Raw genomic sequence first — 21,419 nt, 5'->3', positions numbered from 1 at the left:
ATTAATAAAACCAGAAATGAAACTGAGTTTCATTTAATAAGAACAGACACTGAGGAAACCCAGAGAATCATAAGGACATACTTTAAAAACTTGTCTCTTTAATTGACATATTGGAGATGGGATGGAGAGGCCGAGCGTAGCCCAAATCTAGACATTTTACCTAAAAACTCCATTTACAGAACCAGAAGAAGAGATGTCTTCTTGTCTGTCAGCTGTTTGCACAAGTTGCCCCCAGACAGAGAAAACAGGTGGAACTGTCCCACCCAGCTTCTAGGACTTGGAATTTTTCTTGTCCTCCCCCTTCACTTCAGTGAAGCTGAGATGTGCAGGTAGGATTTTACAGGTTCTACCCCTTGGTAAGCTCCCACTGTAGTTCAACACCCCAAGATCACATACCTAGGAAACTCAGACCAAGTTGGGAGGCACTATACACTGACACCTGACAAACAAAACATGGGGAGACAGTGGAAAGGAACCCACGGGACAGATTTGAACAGTATGCAGTGGGCTGAACATCTAGCGAGAAGCAGTTACCGGTAGTAACCTTCACACCAATGTCAAGCAATCTGTAGGACGTTAGCCAGAGAAGCACAGGGGCAGAGCTGGTCTCAGCTGGAGACCAGAAGGAATTCGCAGGGGTGTAACTAGACCAGAGCTCCACCTGTGAAGCAATGCAAATGGTCTCGTCACCTGAAAACCCACTCAGGACAGAAGGGGATTGCCCATCACAGAAGACCTCCCAACACCAGGGAAGGAACGCGAGGGAATCCAGATGAGAGCCAACGATTGGGTCAGTCAGTTTTCATGTCCTATATCTACCCACTTCTCCCTCCCTCTACATATGTGTCATCTGTGTTCAATGTACAAGTCTTTTTAGCAGGCCTCCTTAACCACGCTGTGTTCTTCAAGCTACTTTCCATGTTTCCTCCCCTTTCCCTTCAGCTTCCTCTGGCCTTTTTGTTTTCAAGTAGCGTAGTGTGCGTAGCCTGTTTTGCAGGGGTCCTTGTACCCCAGCCTCCACACGGACACTGGGGACTTTCCTGTTATCTGATAGCATATCTTAACTCTTTCTCTTCAGCCTACTTTCAGCCAAAATTCCCGTATCCCTCCCCCACACACATGCTAGCTCTGGCCCCTGGAGTTCCCCGTCTTGTCTACATTCCCCTCTGCTATGTTCTGTTTATCTGTCTATTACCAATCACCCCTCATGCTGTGGTTTCTTTCTTCCTTCCCCCTCCTTTTTCTTTACATTTATACCTTCATTAACTCTTGTATCAGTACCCACTGAGTACCGTCAATGCCCCTGTACTATGTAAAATGATTACTTGTCTTAGTCAGGGTTCTATTGCTGTGAAGAGACACCATGACTTCAGCAACTCTTATAAAGGAAAACATTTAGTGAGGATAGAGGTTTAGTCCACTATTATCATGGTGAAACATAGCAGCAGGCAGGCAGACACAGTGCTGGAGAAGGAGCTGAGAGTTCTACATCCAGATCTGCAGGCAGCAGGAAGAGACAGTGAGCCGCTGGGCCTGGCTCGAGATTCTGAAACCCCCTTGCATCCCCTCATGACCCACTTTTCCCAACCAGGCCACATCTAATAGTGCCACATGGGTCTGCAGGGGCCTTTTTATTCAAACCACTACACCACTTAAAAGGATATTATTGTATAATTGATTGTTACTTATTTTCTGAGGATCTGCACATGAGTACTAATGCAGGGGAGAGCTAGGGATGGAGCCAGGTGTCCTGAACACTACTCTCACAGAGGACAAAACCACCGCAGTCATACTACATGCTAGTCCCACTGGACATTGCAAACACCCAACTGAAAGAAGAAAGGTGACCTAGCAACACTTACAACTCAGTATGATATGACCTCTGATATACAAATCTCAAAGTAAAAGCACAAGTCAGATGAAATCCAAAACGTATCTCCCCTAAAATCTACCAACCCTGGAGTAAATGGCCCTAACGAGGATGACTAAGCCATAATTCCAGACAAAAGAATTCAAAAAAATGATGATAAACACATTTAAAGAAATTAATAAATGCCTGAATGGATTCGAAAAGAAATCAAACAGCTGAAATATTAGAGTTAATTGACACCATAGCTCAAAAGAACGTAGCAGAGTCTGAGAACATTGCCTCCAAACACCGCAGAACATACGGTTTCTCAGGAGTCAATGAACTTTCTCTAAAATAGATTCTGGTTTTTGACCCAAAGCAATTCATAACAAATACAGGAAAATGGAAATTCTTGTGCCTTACCTGACCTGAGATGATGAATGCTTTCAGCAAAGTCAGCAAAGTAGCAAAATGCAAAATTAACACGGAGAACAAAGTGGCCTTCCTACATACCAACGAGAAACAACTGAGAAGGAAATCAAGGAGACAAGTCCAGTCAAAATAGCCACAAAGATAAGGTACCTTGTAATGAGCCTTACCAAAGCAGTAGAAATTCTCTACAATGTAAACGTTTAACATACCAAAGAAGGAAGTCGAGGAAAACATTCATAAATAGGAAGACTTCCACACTCATGGGTTGAAATTAATGTTTGAAAATGTCTATCTACGAAGAGCAACTCACAGATCCATTGAAGATAGTTCTTCACAGAAAGAAAGAAAAATCTTTGAATTCTTATGAAAGCACAAAAGACCCCCAGAGGGGCAAAGAAATCCTAAACAATTAAAAACACTGCTGCAGGGTTCACCGTTCTTGATTTCAAATTATATTAAAAAGCCATAGTAATAGAAACAACATTGTACTGGCACAGAAAGAGATATGCAGACTAATGGAATCAAATAGAAGATCCAGATGTAAGCTCATGCAGTAGCAGCCACCCCGTCTTTGGCAACATTGACAAAAATACGCATGGAAAAAGAAAGCCTTTTTAAGAAATGGTGCTGGAAAAAGGAGAACTCTACGTCTACGACAATAAAATGAGGTTGTAATATCTGACCCTGTATAAAATATGGTTTAGGAAGCCCTTCTGTATTTGTATTGCTTTCATTGATTGAATAAAGAAATTACCTTGGCCTTTTGATAGGGCAGACTTAGGTAGGCGGAGTAGACAGAACAGAATGCTGGGAAGAAGGGCAGTATGACAGATGCCATGGTTTACCTGCCCGAGACAGACGCTGGTTAGACTCATGTCAGTAATCCACAGTCAAGTGGCGATACACATTAATGGAAATGGGTTAAACTAATATGTGAGAGTTAGCCAATAAGAGGCTAGAGCTTAGGGCCCAAGCAGTAATTTAATTAATACAGTTTCCATGTGGTTATTTCTGGGGTTAAGCAAGCTGGGTGGCAGGACACAGCCCGCCACTCCTTCTACAACAAAAACACACACACACACACACTTCTAAAACTGAAATAAAATTTGCTGATAAATGGATGTAACTGTGAAAATATATTGAGCCAGTAGCTCAGGCCCAGAAAGACAAACACCATATGTTCTCTTTTGTATGTAGACCCCAGATTCAAAATTTCATATTTGGTTAATTAGTCTGTAGCATTAAGAGAGCCAAGAAAGCTATAAAGGGCTCATAGGCCTAAATAGAAGGGGATATTAGAACATATATGATATGAAAATAGATATGAGGGATACTGGGGTGTGTTTCAGCTATGATATGCTATGATAAAACACCATGACCAAGGAAACATATAACTTATAGTTTCAGAGGGTTAGAGTCCATGCTGGCAGAGCAAAGGCATGGTAGCGGGGACAGCTGAGAGCTCACATCTTAATCCACAAGTAGGAGGAAGAGAGGGACACTGAGAAACCCCAAAGTCCACTGCTAACATACCTCCTCCAATAAGGCCAGGCCTCTTCATACTTTCCAAATAGTTCTACCAACTGGGTCCAATATTCAAACATATGAGCCTGGGTAGAAGATTTGCCGTAGGAGGCCACTTGTTTGTTCCCAGCTGCTCAGCCCTGAAATAACCACACAGAAGCTTGGCCTATTAGCTTATGCATATTTCTAGCTCACTCTTATTTCTTAAATTAACCCATTTGTATTATTTTATATTATCACGAGGCTCGTGGCCTACTGGCAAGGTTCCAGTGTGGCTCCTTGGTTTCTCCCTGACTCCGCCTTCTTTCTCCCAGCATTCAGTTTAGTTTTCCCCATCTACCTCTATTCTGTCCTGCCAGGCCTCAGACAGATTCTTTATTAACCAATGATATTCACAACATGCAGAGGGGAATCCCACATAAACAATTCTCATTTAGACCACATTTTGGAAAGATTTAAGGTAGAGGGGCTAGTGGATGAGGGAGACAAGGTGGGCAGTGCTAACCAAAAGAAAGGATGAAAAAGTCATGTGGAAACTTATTCTACAAATTAAATTAAATTTTAAAAAGTATTTTGAAGTGTGATGTGGGAGTGTCATATATCAATCTGTTGATTTCATTGGTTAAGCAATAAAGAAACTCCTTGGCCCTGATAGGTTAAAACATAGGTGGGACTGGGCTGGAGAGATGGCTCAGAGGTTAAGAGCATTGTCTGTTCTCCCAAAGGTCCTGAGTTCAATTCCCAGCAACCACATGGTGGCTCACAACCATCTGTAATGAGGTCTGGTGACCTCTTCTGGCCTGTAGGCATACACACAGACAGAATATTGTATACATAATAAATAAATATTTAAAAAAAAAGCATAGGTGGGAGGAGTAAACAGAATAGGATGCTGGGAGGAAGAGGAAGTGAGCTCAGACTCTGCTCTGCTCCCAGAGAGACTCGACAGCTCTGCTCTCCCAGGCAGCTCCGACCCAGGATGGACGTAGGCTAGAATCTTCCCGGTAAGCGCACCTTGGGGTGCTTACACACATAATTAGAAATGGGCTAAATTAATATGTGAGAATTAGCCTAGAAGAGGCTAGATAGAAATGGGCCAAGCAGTCTTTAAATGAATACAGTTTGTGTGTTGTTATTTCGGGCATAAGCTAGCAGGCGGCTGTGGTGCTGGGGACTCAGCCCCACCGCTCCTATTTCAACAGAAGTGGAATATCCTGGTGGCTTCTAGGATACCACTGCTCTCAGACATCACAGGTTATTAAGGAAAAATATGAGTGTTGTGTATGAGATAAGGCAATGAGTTGTTGAGCAGGAAGGTCCCAGAGACACTCCAAGCCCTACAAGGTATCGTCATTTGGCTTCATAGCGGTGCACCTATTTTCATACTTCAACCATTTTCATGTCTCAGCCATGACAGCTTGCCTTTTTAACATATAGTACTTTTCTCCAGGATAGGAAACCTGTAGATCAGATTGACCAATGCCCTAGTTACTTCAAAGTTGAGGAATGTTCAAACACAAAGTGGGGAACTGAAGTGAGCTCTTGGTTGCTGTTGTTAAGAAGCATCTATTCCTCCCCTGGACGCTGAAGGCAGCTAAAGAAGAGTGCCTAGTACTTCCACGACCTTCGCTCTGTGTCTGCTGTCTTTGCTTTGGCTCAGACTCCTACTTAACTGCATACCTAACCTATCTCATCTCCCTTCAAGGCTGATGACTCAGATAGAAGCCATTGTTTAAAACCTTCAGTCCACTTGGGTTCCTGGAAGAGCAAACCTCACAGAACAAACAATCCTGTTAGATGAGGGTGGGACTGAACCGTAGGACAGAAACAATCATTTTGTAAGAACCAGATTTGTATCCCTGGTGAAAGGATAACAACTGATAAACTAATCAGACCAGACCTGAGATGATGGATCAACAATGGGCTAGACCACATCTTGAGAAGGACTGCTTGATTGTCCACACCTCTTGCCCTGTATTTAAACCCAAACCTAATGTCAGGAACCTGCAGGATGGGCAGCGTCCCTTGACCACTTTACATGTTGTCTTCCCAGAGTGGCTTATTGGATAAATGTCCTCTTCATGGTTTTCATCATGGCTTCTCTTTTTAATTGGTATGTGGGGGATAGGTGGCCACGCTTAGCCTACTGGGCTGCTGCAGCCACAGTGGGCGAATGGAAAAATAAGAATGACTGGAATCACATTAGTGTCAGACTAAAGCCACTGTTCCCCATCTAAGACACTGGATTACTATGGGTAGAGTTTCCGTCCCACCTGGTACTGCAGTTGTACAATACCAAAGAAACCCAGAGTCTTATATTAATTATAAACTGTTTGGCCTATTAGCTCAGGTTTATTATTAACTAGCTCTTACAACTTAAGTTAACCCATAATTCTTATCTATGTTCAGTCACGTGGTTTGATACCTTTTCTCAGTAATGCATTCTCATCTTGTTTTCTCTACATCTGACTGGTGACTACATCTCTGCCTTTCCTCTTCCCAGAATTCTCATACTCTGGTTGCCCTGCATATACTTCCTGCCTGGCTACTGACCAATCATTGTTTTATTACTAATATGAGTGACAAATCTTTACAGTGTACAAGAGCATTATCCCACAGCAAATTGCCCACATCTGCCCTGAAGTCTGTCGAGTGTATTCCATAGGAAGCAAAAGGCAAACGTGAACACAGAGAAGGGGGGAGTGTGATGTGTTATATAAGATCCTTTGCAGTAGAAAAACACAGCTAACTTCTTACTTACAGGAGTAAGCCACACTGCTATGTTCCCAGGTCATTTCTGCCAGTGCTAAGTTTCTGAAACTGCACCTTTATTCTGTAGAAAGTCCTTGGGTGTTTGTTCTTAGTGGCTGGGCACTGTGTGTTCTCCTGCCCAGCATTCTAAGGTCTGTAAAGTCCCAAGGGAGCCTTGCTCCTCGGAGCAGCCCACAGCTTACACAGAACTAAAGGTGGACTGGATCATGTCACGTTGGGACTAAGCTGGTTCCCTCCTAGCTGAAGGCAGCTCTGTAGTAATAAACTCCAGAGACCTTAAGACTCTGTCCTGTCCTGACACCCAGCCAAGACACAGAAGTCAAGGCTACTTCCTCTTACTTTGGCCTTTAGCAGAATTCTGCTGACTCATCTTCACAAAGAACAGTCAGGCTTGGTAGACAAAGCAAGCCTTCAGTTTTGGGGCTGGTCAGCGTTAAGTCTAAAGCAACCCCCCAGAATGGCAGTGCTCAAGAGAATGTCCTCAACAGAAGGACTCTGGCCAGATAAAAAGAAGGATTGTTACTGGGTCAACAGAAACCTAAAAGGGAATTTCTGTTTATTAGAAGAGTGAGTAGCCTAAGGCAGGTTTCTGTTTACTACATCAAAAGTCAGCCACCTCAGGCAAGGGCACCTAGCTCCTGGTCAGTCTCCATAGCCTGTGTCTATTCAAAGACTCTACCCTGCTGACTGTCAAAAATCTGCTTTCACTTGCTTTTCCAAGACTTTGCCATACCCTGCTCCCCCAACCTCCTGACATGAGATGGTCTTAGCTATTGGATCCCAAATAAACCTTTCTCTCTACTCATGGGGCAGCCAGTTTGGTGGTTTCTATTAGGGTCCATGAGAAGACCCAAAAAAGACCATCATCCACATAGCAATCAGCAAGGCTTGTTGTAGGAAGGCCACTTGTTGGTTCCTGGCTGCTCAACTCTGAAATAATCATACAGAAACTGTATTAACTAAATTGCTGCTTGGCCCATTAGCTCTAACTTCTTATTGGATAGCTTTTATATCTTAATTTAACCATTTCTATTAATCTCTGTATCTACCGGCTAAACTTCTGGTGTTTTTTTCTGGCAGGGCTATGTGGCTTCTCCCTGACTCCGCCTCTCTTTGTCCCAGCATTCAGTTTAGTTTTCCCCACCTAGCTCTGTTCTACCCTATCAGAACAAGCCAGTTTTCTTTATTAACCAACGGTATTCACAGCATACAGAGGGGCATCCCACATCAGTGGGATTACATCTTCCCACATGCTGGGGCCACACATGACACAAAGACAAAATGGCTGCCCCAAGTAGAGTATGCAGGCTCCTTTTATAAGCACAACTAGGGGGAGTTTCTGGGACAGTTAGGTCCTCCTATCTATGTTTGGCTAAGCAGGCAGAAGTTACATTAGTACATTTCTGATTGGCTAAGGCCAGCAGGGGCTGGCTAGGGCTGTAATTCTTGCATCTTTGAGCATGTTTGGACAAGTCCCAGGACCTGTGAGGTACTGTAGGGGCTGGCAAAGGTCTGGTACATGTTATCTCCCTCATCTCTGTACGCATGCTACCTCTCTCCTCATCCTTTGAGGAAACTGAAACTCAGGACCGATGGTAAAGTGGGGAGAGTCCAGACCTTTCAGTTTCAGGACCTTACTTTGTTCGTGCCTCCTGGCCTCTACCTTACAGCAGCCACAAGAGCTTGGGATCCTTTAACAGGACACAGACATGAGGGATTAAAGGCTGACTTGACTTAGTCCCATTAAGTGGTGGTGTTACTGTATCCTTGTTAAACATATTTTGTCCAACATTTGACTACTTCAGATAGAGGAATCCCAGGCAGTGAGACAGATGGCTAGTTTAGGGCTTTTCACCAAGCTCCAATACATGGTAGCCAGCTGTTCACAGGGATGGGTGGCTGTTCTGTTCAAAGGGTTGGGTGGCTGTTCCACACCCCCTACCACTGTTCAAAGGGAAGAGTGGTTGTTCTAGAGAGGTGCGATATTAGTTGGGCTCTCTAGAGACTGGGAGACCACAAAGCATTTCCATGTAAGACTGGCTTGTGGGGTTTGGGGGCCAACCACAAGCACAAAGTTAGCAGAGACAGTGTGGGGAGTCAGGAGGTTCCTGAGAGGAAAGATATTGCTAGCTGGTAGGTTATTGGGTCTAGATCACATGTATTTAGTGAGCAGGAGTAAGACATCGACAACCCTTCTTCCTCATCTCACTACCCAGAGCTGGATTACCATAAGAGCATGGGAAAATGGACCTCAAAGACAAACGCACCTTGGGTAGTCAGATTGAGCACACCTACCTGCCCTGGTGTACTTACTTCTGGATCTCTAACCTTTGGCAACAAAAGTTTGCTTCAATTTGGAAATATCATGAATGAGCGAGTATCCATGAGACTGGGCCCAGGACCCTCTTGGACACCAAAATGCATATATGTGCAGTCCCTTATATGAAATCATATATTAGATGCATGAATCATACACACCTTTTATTCTTGGTGCAGTAAAGCATCTCTGGACTGCCCATAATGCTCAATTCAGTGTAACCACTATGTAAATAACTCATATACTGAACCAGCTAGGGAATGACAATAGAAAGCCCTACATGTCCAGAACACATGAAATCTTCTCTCCAAAAAACCAGTCTAGAGCTGGTTGAATCCATGTGTTACCAAACTTTGGGTCACAGTCTATCCCCCCAAGAAGTCAAGATCTGACACCTGTCTCAAGAAGCCAATGAAGACAGGCCAATTAATAGTAAATGGGCAGGAAAGGGAGATTTATTCAATGTGGCCACATTGGGAAGAGACATAAAGAGATCCGGTGACCCCCTCCAGGATCCTGAACTGAGATTAATGTTTAAATAGAGGACCAGAGTGTGCTCAAGTGGTGGTCTCACCCCCCATCAGTCCGTCATTGTCTGGGCTTCAGTCTTATCCTGGAAGATGGTCTGACAAGTGTTTAGAACTATAGGAAATCTTCCTGAAGGCAAGTCCTCCCCTTCCCCGAGTGCTGGGGTTTTTTCCATTTCTTTGTTCCACTGTTTCACTAGTCTGATAGTCAGGAGGAGAGACAAATTGCCTCTTTACATGCTCTTCCTATCTGCCATGCTGGCTACATGTGGATACAGAAGCCATGGATATAAGGGGCAAATTTTATTTCTAATTCCATTTATCCATGTACTGACTCCACCTACTGTGCACCCTTTGAAGACTCGAATCTGGTGAAAACAATCTCAAATACAAACTCCTTTCACTATTTATTTCTGATTAGGTTTTCTCAGATAATAACTAACTGGCTCTAGGACTTGAATTATAACCAATGAACCTCTCTCTAAATTACACAGCATCTATGCCGAGATATTTAAAAGTAAATCACAGACAACACAACTCAGAGAATTTGGAAAGCTTTCAGGTTTAGGAAGTTTGGGCTTTATTGTAGATTTGTTCCTCTTGGGAGGAGAGATGGGTGTCAGCTGAGTGTCTGGAGATACTGCAGTCAGCTGACTTAACTCCCAGCAGTTTGAAATCTACCAGCAAGTCCCTTCATCTTCCTTTGCTCCTACCTTTTATTCTTTGACCTGAAGGACTCGCAAGCAGCCTCCCAATTTTCTTACTGCCCCCACAAGCAGAGCCACCCTCTCAGTAATCTTTTGTGTACTATCTTCAAAACACAGCTTAATATAGAGCTTCATAGTGTAGAAAAACTCATAGCCTGCTCGCTGCCTAACATGACTTACACTGAGTCTGCCCCTCCCATCAGTCCCCACAATTTATTCCTAGTTTTTCTGTAGTCTTGAGTCCTATCTTGCTATGTATACTACCTGTCATATCCGGCTTTTCTGTTGACACAGGATCAGATTGGAATGTTTATGGTTATGATATTTCCCACCCATTCTTATTCATTCTTTAGTGCCCCTGGGTCAGGTGTTCTTTCTTTTTCCAGACGCATGGACTGCGCCCATATGATCACTCCTTCCTTATCCACAAACGTCCAGTCCTGGCACTGTGCCCTTTGGGGGATTTTCTGTAGCTGTCCCAAAAGGGTAAGCGTCCTCTTTGCTGATTTTATCACAGCACTGATAAGACACAATTTCTTCACTCACAAGTCTCTAAGGCTTGAGAGCATGATAATAAAGACAAAAATAAATCTTTATCAGGACATCCTGAGGACCCACTTCACAGTAGGCAGCCATGTAATATTCATTATCTGAATTAACAAAGGGACTTTAAGTTTAGAGAAGATTGTGTGTCCTTGTTTGTCAGTTGGAGATTGTCAATATTCTAAATTCATTCTAGAAGTAGTTTCTGACTGGTGTGGGAAGTCCTTTTGTCTATGTGTTGCTTTTATTGGTTAATGAATACATATGCTTTCAGCCGATGGCTTAACAGAGTAAAGCTAGGCAGGAAATCCAAACAGAGATATAGAGAGAGAGTAGGCGGGATCGGTGAGGAGTCATGTAGCCCCATAGATAAGACTTTACTCAGTAAGCCTACCTACCTCCTGTCTCTTTCTTTTTCTCTCCCCCTCTCTCTTTTCCTTTCTCTTTCTCTCCTACCACTCTTGTCCCCAAGGACCTGTCTCTTGCTCCCCCCCCCCCCCCCCCCCCCCCCCCCCCCCCCCCCCCCCCCCCCCGGCTTCTTTTCTCTCCTCTTCCAATAATCCTTCTATGGAGCCTTGTTGCATGGTGTGACTTCTCAGCGTTTTTGTTTTTTTAATTACAACACACGCTCCCCTTCTTTCTACACCTCCATATGTTAAGAAAGTCGGGTCTGGAGATGAGCTTGTGTTACCACCAACAAAGGGTTCCTTTGTCAACTTTGTGCCATGGAGGTTTGTAAACACATCTACAGTAGAACTGCAGGATAAGCTTGGATTACCGAGAATCTATCAGTTCCTGGAAGCTCCTGGATAATACTGAGGCTTCCAGGTCTTTCTCAGAATGTGGAGAAAGACTGTCTTTTCTCCCCTGGCAAACCTGTCCTTGATCTCTAGTCCCTCTGTTATAAGGTATGGGAACAGAGACGGCTCCTGAACTTCAGTGAATATCTGCTTGCTCTTGGTGAATAATGTTCAGGGTCAGAAAACAAGGAGAGAATTCAGAGTATCTTCTAAGGTCAGGGAATATAACTGCCCAGCCCCTCTCCCCCTCACACACACACACTCACACACACGCGCCTTTTTATGCAATGACCATTTTCAACATTTACGATAGCAGAGAGGACAGCTTGATTAACATAGATGTAAATATTACTCAACTCCAGAAACTATAAATTCAAAAACTCTCAGAAACTGGCCTTTCCCTGTTTCAGCGATGCTACTGCCAACCCTTTACCTTTAATTATTTTAAAACAAACCAGTTCTCATGTTATTTTCTGTAAATATGTTAGGACGTATCTCAAAAGCTCAAAGATTCTAAAGTAAAACAAATTCTGTCATATCTCAAAATGTGGTAAGTTTAAATTTTCAATTGTTTCAATGAGTGTAATTTTTTTGTTTTGTATTTTGATCATTTGTGTTTTAAGTCAGTTTGCTTGAGTTCTTAGATTGCCCCTCCAGTTCCTGTGTATTAAGTAGTTTTATTTGTCCAGTCATTTGCTATTAGCATTTATATTGTGCAATGAAATTTCACAATGAGTTTAACGAATATGTTATTGTTAGCCAAAGTCCATACTTTATTCAGATTTCCTTAATTTATACTTTGTTGGTGGATTGTTTATTTATGGTCACTCAGATCCAAAATTACACAAAAATTGTATTAATTAAATCACTGTTTGGTCTATTAGCTTGTGCATATTTCTAGCTAACTCTTACATCTTAAATTAACCCATTTCTATTAATCTGTGTCTCACCATGAGGTCATAGCCTACCAGCAAGGTGCCCACATCTGTCTCCTCTGGAGGCTGCACGGCTTCTCTCTGACTCCACCGACTTTCTCCTCTATCTCTGTTTGGAATTCCTGCCGTACTCTATTCTGCCCTGTGATAGGCCCAAGCAGCTTCTTTATTCATTAACCAAACACATTCACAGCATACAGGGGGAATCCCATATTGCCTTTCCTTTTCTGTCTAAATAAAAAGGAAGGTTTTAACTTTAACATAATAAAATCACATATAATAAAACAGGTATCAAGCAAGACATACAGTTACAATATTTATATCTGCTTTATCTTTTATCATACCTAAGAAAAACTACAATTATAACTATCTATTCTTCTCCTCCATCAAAGATATGTCCAGAAGGATATACTATCACCTAAGTAAACAGGAAGTATATTGTAAGAAACTTCCAAAACTCTAGAATTGACAGAGACATCTCACTACCTGGAAAATCACCCAAAGTTCCTCTATAACATTGTGGCATCCGTCTTCAGCCTACAGACCCATAGTATCTGGCGGACTTTTCCATGAAGCAGGAAATTTCAAAGACAGTTCCACCTATATTGGCAGTTTGTCAGTCACTTTCTTCTGTGTCCTGCAGAATGTCTGGCAGTTCTTTCATGAAGCAGGAACCCTGAAGGACCATCTCACCTTCTTTAGGCAACTTCAGCAGTCATTTTCCTGTGGCTCCTGCATGTCCAGTTCATACAGCATAGCATCAAGCAGTCCAGGCAAGAGCAGTTTCTTGCCCAAATGGCTAACAAACTGTATTCCTCTTGAAATTATTGGTGCTGCCAGGAGCAGATGTGTTTCATCATCATGAAAAGTTCTTAAAACATTTTAAATGCCATATTCTGTAAGTCTTCAAAATGTTTGAAGATTATCTAAATGAAGTATATTTCTATATATCAAGAAAACCTAACTAAAATGACCACAAGCTTAACTATTATAGTGGAAAATATATTTACCTGAATTTCTTAATTATACATTATATTATTAAATGAGCTGCACAAACATAAATTATTTTAGACTTTGGCTCCAGTGATTGTATCTGTCCGTTTCATGGTGGCATTTTCTCTTGTTTACTTTTCCTCTTTTTTCTTTTATGTTTTTTTTTGTTCATTTGTTCCTTACAAGATACAAACAAAACGTTGATGTTTGATATTCTTTCATAATTCACCCTAAAGCCATGTTTCTTGATGAGGGTTCTTTCTGCTGTGTCTGTGAGGTGATCCAACCCTTACGGGTCTTATAAATACCTATGAGGTGCCACTGCTTTGGGCCTGTATGGTGCGTTTTGGGTGTTATGTTTCAGTCATGGTAGTGTGTTTGAGAGTTGCCTGTGGAGGTTCTCAAAGCAGTAAAAAACTTTGTACTCAGAGATGATGCAAGGGGCAGAGCCAGGCAGCACGTTTCCCATGAGGTCCCCTCCTCCCCAGACTCTCCTTCATGAGCTAAAATTTGTTCATCAAAGGCTTATTGACTAATGTAGCTGTGCTCTGTGATATACATGATGGTTTGTACTAGATCTCCAAACTCCCTTTGAAAATGTCTACATCTCCAATCATGTCTACAGTGCCAGACATGAAGCTAGTAACATTTTTTTTTTTAAAGAAAGATGTTGAAATTGGACCCATTGATGAAAGCACAGAGACCACCCCACCAGGGCAGGAGTGAGGTAAGTGAACCGAACAAGGTTCACCTGCCAGGGAAGCAGAAGCGTTATGCTGCAACAATGTTTGAGAAAAGGCCTCTTCCTCACAGTTACCTCTGAGAGACAGAAATAGCCCCAGGCAAAGTAGGGCAAACAGAGATTATTGGCTGTTCTACAAATAACATTCTAACTCGGGGAAATTTTCTGGACCCTTTACATCTGAGAAACGGCAACAGTCATATCTATTTCTCAGCCTTCTTGTGAAGTTTGTAATTATATCACAGAAATAGCAATGAGTACCTCTCTGTCGGGTCCCCACATTTTGGGTCCTGTGGCTTGGGTCCTGGCATCCTGGCTGGGGGCAGTGAGGGAGTGAGGAAAGGATGGACGTGAAGACAGCTATAACGAAGCTGGGATCTGGTGAGCTTCTCTAACCTCCACATCCCGGAACCTCAGCTTGTGTCTCAGGGACCCAAGAGCAAAGAGTAAGAGAGAAAAAAAAAAAAAAAAAAAAAAAAAAAAAAAAAACTATATTTGGATGTATGAAAGGAGGAAAGGAGCCTGGGCTCGACTCACAGGAAGAGAAAGCCAGATTGAAATTACATCGAGCTGTTTTTCCATCTACTACATTTGCCCAGATAAATTTACAAGGTGCTGCTCATGGCAGGGAGATGGGCCCTCTCCTACACGGACGGAGAGCAAAATCACTACAGCAGCAAAAGCTAAGATCTTTAAACATTCTGAGGCAGAGATTCCAGTTTTTGTTTGTTTTTTTTTTTTTTTTTCAAGACAGAGTTTTTCTCTCGTAGCTCTGGCCGTCCTGGAATTTGCTTTATAGATCAGGCTGGCTTTGAACTCAGACATTTACCTGCCTCTGCCTCCTTCGTGCTGGAATTAAAGGCTTGGGTCACCACTGCCTGGCTAGAAATCCCAATACTGGGAGATAATTAGGTAGCTACAATAAAGGAAGCATTTGCTACAGTATTGTTTCTCAGAAAAAAAGTCGTTAGAAAAGTCCCCAGTTCCAGAGGTAGTGCACTCAGGCAGCTACTTCTTCACGCTTTACTTTCCCCAATCTGTATATTCCCCAGCTGTCTCCAAATCAAATCATTCCGACGTCCTTCCCCTTCACACACAGCTCACCCACACACCCCACTGCAATCACCAGCCCTTCATATGATGGGGTACAAAAGATTTCCACAATAGCCAGGAATGAAGCATAACAAAGGTTTATTTATCTGGGGATAAACTCACAGAAAGAGTAGCAATCCACAATCCTCTGCAGGCACTGAGAACTGGAACCGAATCCAGTAGCCAAGAGACCCCCCCCACACACACACACATACACTTTCATCTGCCTTTATAATACATGAGATCACGCCCAAAGTGGGCTGGTATCTTAAAGGCTATTGGCTGAAGGAGTTTTCACAGCATCTGTGTACGAGCCTGTGGGTTGTTGTTAATGTTTTCTGTTTAAAATAATACAGAAATGAATAAAGTGTTGAGGTTGTGTGTTTCTGCTCTTGGGAACATAGTTCTAGGACATGTTCTCAAAAATAGGATTTCTGAATCAAAAGTAATTGCTTACCTAGTTTTGTTAGGTATTTCTAAGTCCTTCATATGGTGTGATGGGTAATGCTGGTTCTCAAGTTGACCCCATCTGGAACCGACTAAAACCCAGGCACCTGGGCACACCTGCGAACAAGTTTTCCTGGTGGCATCACTTGAGGTGAAATGGCACACTCTAAGTAAGAACTCTAATATATGGGTTCTTCCAATTTCTTCTCATGGGACATGAAAATATATGATTTCCCACATCTTACCAAGAGGTTCCTGTTTTTAAGTTTTTGTCAATTTTGACGGATGAAAAAATGGAATAGCCATTTCTTACAAGGCGTTTAAGTAGCTTTTCATATGCCTATCAACATATTTGCACCTAATTTTCTCATTTCCATTAATTTTTTGTTTGATAATTTCATATATGGAATGCATTCTGACAATCTCCCCTCTCTCCCCACCTCTCTTATCTCCCCTAACTCACGTCAAGCTTCCCGTGTGCCTCCCACCCCACGTCGACGACCACTTAAATGTCTTTTTGCTTGGCTTTGACTTTTGTTTGACAACCTACTGAGCTCAATGAGGGCCTCTTTGATAACGTGGATGTGGAGATCTCCACCGGCTGGCGGATGGGGGACTCAGCAGTGGCTATACCACTAAAGACAAAAACGATGCATCTTTCCCCAGAACCCACCCATAGCAAACAGTTCTCAGAAGCCCCCTCGTACCTAAGACTGTGTTGATAGGCCCAGCCTAGTCACAGCCTCTTCCCCATCATCTGGATCTCACAATCTTTCTGCCTCCTTCACTAGGAGACTCCTGAGCCCTAGCAGGGCTGATATAGATGCCCCCTGTTTAGAGATGAGTGTATCATAGCTACTTATTCTCAGCCTTGAATCTCTGAAATCTGTTGTTGTTGTTGTTTAACTATGCCTTTTGCCCATTGATTTTGGTCCTTCATTACCGAATACTTCAGCAGTTCTTACATATTCGAAATATAAGTCCTTTTCATATTTTATGTTTGATTAAATTCTTCCTTTGGGATTGTATCTTAATATATGTAAATATCACTTAATTTAAAAATTGAATGCATGAAAGCATGAAAGCATGTTCTGTGGGAACAAAGCGAGGGAAAGGTGTGACAGGCTGCAGAGCTGGGGCCATTTTACTTCTGCTCTTAGCGGCGTCTCGCTTGACCTCCATAATTTCCTACATGCCCTTTTATTTAGGGATCCCTGCCAAGTCCAGCAATAAGTGCGTCCACCAGCGAATGGCCTGGTCTAAGCAGCTGAAGGTCATCCAGGCCTCCTGCTTTGCCATTGTATGTCTGGCAAATGTGCCTGTGCTGGGTCACTTGCTCCAGGAAATAAATGGGGAGTTACATGTGCTACTAATTTTCTCTCCTCGTGGCCTCCCTGTGATCCAGCAAAAATTGCAAGAATGGTGTTCCCAGAGGCATGAGCAATCTCCCCTTCTAAATATAAATGCAGAGACACTAAAAATAGCCAGTGTTGAAGGTGAGTTTCACTGGTTCCTAAAATGTCAGGAGACCAGGGGTAGAAATGTATCTTCCACAGAGCTGGGAAGGAACAGGTGGCTGTCAGCTTCTCACTGGGCTTCTGCAAAGAGCAGAGAGACAGTCTAGGAGATGCTGAGTAGTGCAATGCATTTATTTTTAAAAGCTGAGCTAAGGGAGGACTGTATAGAACCAGGTCTTTCATTGTTTAATACACGTGCATCGAGGTACCAGGGTTGAGAGATGAGGGATGAATTTAAGGAATTAATCTCCCCATCACTAGAGAACCAGTTATATGTCTGAGACTGGGTAGAGGAGCATCTGCCTGTCAACTCAGTGCTGGAAAACTAAGGCAAGATCAGTAATCCAAGGACAGACTTGGTTCAATACACATGCATGCTTAGGTACACAACCACATTAGCATGTACACACACACACGTGCATGCGTGCACATACACGTACACATGCCCACGCATGCACACACACATGCACAAGCACTTACTCAAGCACACACATGCACACTCACACACATGCATGCGTGCACATACACGTACACATGCCCACACATGCACACACACATGCAACCACACACGCATGCACAAGCACTTACTCAAGCACACACACGCGCACACACACACACACACACACGCGCGCGCGCGCCATTTGAACAGCTCAGAGTTCACAGTCAATCAGATGTTTGTATTCAACCCACTCTTCCACTATAATTGTTTGGGCAAATGGATGAGAAGTTTTTCTCCTGTTCCTAAGGACATGAAGACTGGCGGTAGCAGTGTTGGAATTCGAGTGAGGACAGAAGGAGAGCAGCATGCTCTTAACCAGATTTTCAGAGGTAGACAGAACCAGGAGTACAGCTAACGGGTTGAGACTCAGATCAGGATCTCTCAACACCTAACTTCACATTTGCATCTTGTGTCAATAAGTACAGGTATTCTAACTCAGACAATATGCAAGCAAACACAGAGAGAAAGCATGTCTAATCAGGCACTAGCAGACCTGGAGAACCTAAGCAATATAACCAGTAACCAGGCAGGGGCAATGCTATCATCCAATGCAAAGAATGGAGTCGTAATTGTCTGGTCTTACTATTAACTAATTTCCCCTGCCACTTCCTCCCTCCCTGCATAGAGCAATCTAATGATGCAGTGGCTAAATCACAAAGAGGCATTGAGAGAATTCAAAACCGAGATACTCTGATGAGCTCATCTGCAAACCAGAGATGGCAGCAATGCTGGCTGTTGTTAGGATTTCAGTATGAAATAATGCCTCCCAAACTCACACTAATGCTTGGCTGCCAGCTCATGGTTCTATTGAGACATAACTGAATCTGAGGTAGCCAGCCTCCCTGGTGGAGTGATCCATTGATGAGTGCATAGCCGGAGTGACTGTTGGGAAGTGGAGTCTGAGTGGAGTAAGCAGGTCACCAGGATTGCCTCTGAAGGGCTGTCTTATAGCCTGCTTCTTCTTGGCTTCTTCTCTACTGCCTGGACACCAGAAGGTGAGCTGCTTTCTTCTGCCACACATCTTGGACATGATGGACTGTTACATACAGCCAGGGGCTGTGGACCAAACTTCTGAACCCATAATGAATTCGTCCTCCTGAAGTTGCTGTGATGGCAAATCGTGGTTGTCAGTTTAACTACATCTGGAATTAACTAAAACCCAAACAGTTGGGTATACCTGTGAAGGACTTTTTGAGACAGGGTTTCTCTGTAGCTTTTGGAGCCTGTCCTGGAACTAGCTCTTGTAGACCAGGCTGGGCTTGAACTCACAGAGATCCACCTGCCTCTGCTTCCCGAATTCTGGGATTAAAGGCACGTGCTACCACCGCCTGGTGAGGGATTTTTCTTAATTAAGCCATTGGAAGTGGGGGGATAGTCTTTAATCCAGAGCTGAGGTGGGAAGAGCCACCTTTAACCAGGGCTACACCTTCTGCTGTCAGCCTGTATAAGGGACAAGGAAGAAGGAAGCTGGCTCTCTCTTTGCCTGCTTGCTCTCGCTTGGGAAATTGTTCCTTCACTGGCATTAGAGCCTACTTGTTTGGGATCCCAGTGTATAATGAAAACCAACTGAAACATCTAGTCTTGTGGAGTGAAGAACTACTGGATTCTTGGACCTTCTGTTGGTAGTCAATCATTGTTGGAGTAGCTGAACCACAGCCTGTAAACCATCCTAATAAACTTCAGAGTAAAAAAGCTATCAAAAATCCAACAACTGCAACTGAAAGAAGCTCGTGGGAACTCATGAACTCCAGACCAACAGCTGAGGAACCTACGTGGGACTGAATTAGAACCTCTGTATGTGGGAGACAGTTGTGTAGCTTGGTCTGAGGGGCTCAGGGCGATGGGACCAGGATCTATCCCTGGAGTCCATTCCCTATGGTGGGATGCCATGCTCAGCCTTAATGCGGCAGGGAGGAGCTTGGCACTGCTTCAATTTAATGTGCCAGGCTATGTTGGCTTCCTGGGGAGACTTTACCCCTTGAGAGGAGTGGAAAGGGGGTTTGGGGGAGAGAAGGGAGGAGGGATGGGAGGGAGAACTGTTGATGGAATATAATATGAAATTAAAAAAAAAAAACAAGAATTGGTGCCAATCTTAGTTCTCCTGACACCCACCCCCGTTAACTACTCTACTTATGGCCGCAGCTGGGCCAACTGTCCCTTCACTCCTAGCACTCACTATGGGACCCTGCTTGCTCAAGTGCTGCCTCTCTACATAAGGCAGAGAATGAAGCTTGTTAAATTACTAATGCTAAGAAGATAATATAACCCCCAGCCCCAGATGAGTCCACAGTCTGTCCCTCGAGAGAACCCTTACTAATACAGTTGCATACGTCAGACATGTTGTTGCAGCAACAGAAGGAGCCTCTTAGCCTCTGTTGTGGGGTTTCCACCAGAAAAGACACAGATCCAAGTCAATACAAGATCCTTATTAGCCAGGGGTTAGAGTGGGTACTAGGGATCTCAGTGTAGCTCTGAGCATTTCTCGGGGTAAGGTATTAAGCATAAACCCATATTCTGCATTGACACCCCTCATTTAGCAAGAACAGTTAGCCAGAATCAGAACTACAGAAACCAAAAAACAAGGTTAGCACATTTAGAGACTTTCCCAGAATTATGGACTTTGCTGGATTAGGTAGGTCTGGTTTTCTTTTGGCAGGTGGTGTGGCCTACGTGCTAGGTTCATAGCCTACATGGTACATCCATCATGGTGTCAGCTGTGCTAAGTTCTGGGGACCTGTTTTAGTCACACTGGTTCTATGGGCATGAGTCAAACTGGAGATTCATCTGGGGCAAGGACTATATTGTCCTCTTAGAATAAGAAGTTTAACCATTTATCTTTTGTTTTACGTAGAAGAGTAGGCAGTTAAATAAAGAGGGTCCTACAGTGAGGGCTAGGAGTAAAAGGGTAAAATTGGCCCAGCCATGGTCATAGGTAGAGTAGTTAACCGGGGGGGGGGGGGGGGGGNGGGGGGGGGGGGGGGGGGGGGGGGGGGGGGGGGCTGGGAGAACAAAGACTGGTACTGGCTGTTACATGTTTGCTGTCTCCTTTTTATTTCCTGAAGGTTATGTCTAAACTTTCTCTATCCTCCTAAGGAGGAGGATGAAGCGTGCGAAAGATACAGCAAGTAGATTTGGTGCAACAGTGAAGAAGTCATATAGGAGCTGAGGTTATAGGTTAGACAGCTACAAGAAGTCATTCTTCTTTACCTATTTCTGTTGAAAAATTCCATTCCTTGGTTCTCTGTCCTGAACGCCATGGGCATTTCTGAAAGGTAACATGCCAGGTACCAGGCAGAGGGTCAAGCAGAAAGCTGAGGGAGGTGGAGATGCATAGAGGTGGAGGTGTGACCTCCAGTCAGGGAAAGAACCGAGGGACTGTATTCTACACAAAGTGATGCCTAGGTGTGGGGGATTGGCGTCACTGGCTCTAAATCATCTCTGCATGGGCCTCTGACCGACCACAGGTTGAGCATGCGAACTCACCCTGACTCTTACAGACACCTGAAGACAGGGAGTTCTTCCAGGTCTGGGGAGCTCACCTTCCACACGTGTCTGTGTGAAGGGTAAATGGGTTGTTCATCTCACGTTACACAAACCCAATGTGAATTGATCGTCTGGTAGCTAACTGGGAATGAAGAATAAGAAGAATGTGATCCTTGTATAAATAACATACAGCATGACATATAGTGGAGTGTATGAAGGGATAAAAATAGTTCTTTATGC

The 21,419-nt window shown here is 43.6% G+C and overlaps 1 protein-coding gene and 1 long non-coding RNA gene across 2 annotated transcripts in view; one reads left to right on the top strand and one right to left on the bottom strand.

The window, feature by feature from the left end:
• Window positions 1–21,419, bottom strand: part of Prkar2b (protein kinase cAMP-dependent type II regulatory subunit beta) — a 710,703-nt gene that overhangs the window by 496,818 nt on the left and 192,466 nt on the right. The window lies entirely within an intron of this gene.
• The window catches only part of LOC126488682 (uncharacterized), a 51,567-nt gene continuing 30,920 nt past the window's right edge, over window positions 773–21,419 (top strand). The window contains exon 1 of the long non-coding RNA XR_007588778.1: window positions 773–790. This is a non-coding gene — a long non-coding RNA (uncharacterized lncRNA). The remainder of the gene's footprint in view (window positions 791–21,419) is intronic.

The sequence above is a fragment of the Alexandromys fortis genome, unplaced genomic scaffold (assembly GCF_014885135.2).
Source record: "Alexandromys fortis isolate MF-2015 unplaced genomic scaffold, M_Fortis_MF-2015_v1.1 scaffold_201, whole genome shotgun sequence".
NCBI classification, from domain to species: domain Eukaryota; kingdom Metazoa; phylum Chordata; class Mammalia; order Rodentia; family Cricetidae; genus Alexandromys; species Alexandromys fortis.
The sequence above is the reverse complement of the archived record's forward strand: the minus strand, read 5'-3'. Positions and strand labels throughout refer to the sequence as shown.